The sequence below is a fragment of the Gavialis gangeticus genome, unplaced genomic scaffold, assembly GCF_001723915.1.
Source record: "Gavialis gangeticus isolate Ggan-Ray unplaced genomic scaffold, GavGan_comp1, whole genome shotgun sequence".
In the NCBI taxonomy this organism is placed as follows: Eukaryota; Metazoa; Chordata; order Crocodylia; family Gavialidae; genus Gavialis; species Gavialis gangeticus.
Genome location: NW_017729032.1, coordinates 185,759,272 through 185,762,328, shown reverse-complemented (window position 1 = coordinate 185,762,328; position 3,057 = coordinate 185,759,272).

The window sequence follows — 3,057 nt, the reverse complement described above, 5'->3', positions numbered from 1 at the left end:
ACTTTACTCCTTTGACGATTTTTCGTTTCCAGGTACCATTGATTGGTTTCCCTGTGATCATTGTACTGTTCATATTTTTATGTTGTCAGCATATTCCTTTGTTCCAACAAACCCATCACATGCACACATCTTAATTTGGTCTTTTACCAGTGTTTTAATTTGGGCATGCCCTAGACTCCTAATTTCTCTGTCCACCAACTCTGGAAATTCCAAGGGCTCTACAGTTAGACATTGTCCAATAGGTCCCCTCCTATCACTCTTCATTAACATATCCAATTATGTCATCCCTTTGATTTAGTTGGTTAGTGCCAAGTTCAGTTAATTTGAGTTAGTAACAAGGCTTACATTTCACACACTTATGTTGATAATGCTAGAACATAAGCTCCCTAAGAAAGCAAGCTCAAGGCTATTAGCTGACAGTGCAGATACAAAATGCAAAAGAAAAGTTCAAATAATAATGAGGCTATACAAAAACTTAAGCAATAGTTACAAAAGGCTGAATATAAAATAAAAGTTTAAATAATACTATGATTCAGCACTCAAGAAGGTGCAACTAAAGCTTAATGGGACAAGATTACCCTAACAGGCCTTCATTCTTACTGGAGTTCCTTAGTATGGTGGTATGGAAATTAAGTTTCTTTGAATGCTGTGAATTAAATTCTGGTTTATTTTATTATTGCAAATTCCTAGGACCTGACATAATGGAATTAGAGTGGATTGATGCCAAAGTAAATCAGAGTAAAATTGGCTCTATAATTTTTGGGTCCATGGGAAAACTCTAAAGTCTAACCAGAGTCATAACTACTAGGGTCTGTGCCCTGAGCAGCAGCAGAGGCAAGGCTAGCTACAGTAGTCGTGGTAGCTGGGCCAGCAATGATGGCAGCTGCCATTCTTGCATCCCATCTAAGTGAATGCTGGACCTGGTGCTCTGAATTGCCCAACCAGGTTTGCACTATTGAGCTTAGCTTAACAGACTTCTCAAAATGCCTTTCCTTCCTCCTCTTCCTCCTTCTCAAATTTTTTTTTTTTAAGGAATGAATGAGACTTCAGTTGGTAGTTACTGTTTTGAAAGGTTTTTCCAAAATAATAAAAGGGTATCAACACACTATAAACCCAGTTAAATGTTTTCAAAGTATTTATTGACATCTTTTTACATATACTTCAGAGATCATTTAGCTCATTCATGAAATATGTTTATTCATTATGAAAACCTGTCTACAAAATAAAAATCATCCATGTCGGATTTTCCTTTATTTAAGGAAAGTCTGATTATATTTTTTTCTAAAAGTAAAGGGTATGATACGATGATAAATAAATAAGGATAATAAAATCCTATTCATTTGAAAAATAGAAAGTCTCTTTTCAAATGTAGTTTTAGAACCATGCAGAGTTTTTTTAACAAGTCACAGAGATTTCTGGTAGTACCTTTCTTCTTTTTTACCACATCACTAACAAGAGGAAAACTTCCTTTAAATTTTACCAACCTTTGGATTTATTTTTTCCTGTTTATTACTTTCAATAAAGGCACAGTCAAGGTAATACAAGATAACTATATAGAGAACTAGCATGTACAAACTCCAGTTCCCATTTTCCCCCATTTTAGAAGGCCACTAAATAGGGATTGGTCAAAGTTATGTGATTTTGACATATTTGCTTCCCTGGGTGATAGTATTGCCTGTACTATTAAGTTTTTCATATTGAATGCAGTCTATTTAAAATGATCCCCTTGTGCTATTTTTTGCACAGACTATGAGTTTCTCTATGTACAGAGGCTTTGATTCCAGTATCATTTATACCAGTTTTGTGCCAGTTTAATTCTATTAGCTTCAGTAGATTTATTCTTGATATATACTAGAGGAAATGAGATTATAATAAGAACTGCTGTTTTCCAGTAGAACTGAGATTCCTTTTATTCCTTATATTCTTATTATGAAGTTGCTTGCTAAAATGTGTTTCTTCTTGTACCTTAATGATGGAATACAATGGGACTACTTTTTGCAATAGTGGATTACCTTGTGTGAATATAGATACATCTATACTACAACCACATGCATAATTTCAGCATACATAGATATCGCTGTCTAGTTGGCATAGGTAATAATTGCAGCAAAAATATGGAAACACAGATTTCAGCATAGGCTGTCAAAACAAATAAATACCTCCAGTCTTCCTCATACTTGTACAGCCCAGGCTAAAGCCCAAGTCATATTGTCTTTATTGCTAAGGTTAACTATATTTGTTAAATTAAAACTAATCAGGCCTTTGACACCAATGTAGGCATACTGGAACAGTGATGGAACTGGGTCCTAAATTATTATTCCATGGACCACCATGACTGCTCTATTTGCTGGTTCAAAGCTTTTTCTAGTCAAGTTCATGTAGGAAGCTTCCAACATTATATTTTAAAGAAGTGTTGCTGTATAACATGTACTACTGACTCAAACCCATATCTGATTGAAGAAATGTGGCAAAGCATGGATGTTTAGGGGTGCATCCAGATGAGCCCACACGTATCTCTTGCAGCATCTCAAAACAGTTTAAGATGCCACAAGAAGCACTTTGGGTACAAAAAATACATTCCTCATGCTGCATATTTGCAGCATGGGCTCAAAATTTGATACCTGGAAATCCAGGGGGCTGTGGGCCCTACAGAGGGGTGCAGGCTGTGGCCCCTCTAGGGAGGGAGTTGTGGCTCCTGCAGGGGGGGGCGTGTGGCCCTCTGGGAGGGAAGGGAGCTGTGGGCCCTTTGGGTGTGGGGCAGTCTGTGAGCTGTGCATGAGGGGGCTGCACACTGTGGGGGACAAGGGACCCAGCCCTCCTGAGCAGCCTCCCTCACACGCCTCCCCCACAGTCCCCACCACAATCCACCCAGAAGCCACACACCCCCCAAGCTAGCCACACAAACCTATCACCCACATACCTGGCCCTGTGGGGCAGGAGTGAGGGGACTGGGGTTGGGGGGGGGGCTGTGGGTTGAGAGTGAAAGGCAAGGCTAGGGCCAGAGCACTGGCACATCACTGCTTCTCAGCACCACACATCCTGGTAAGCAAAGAGTGT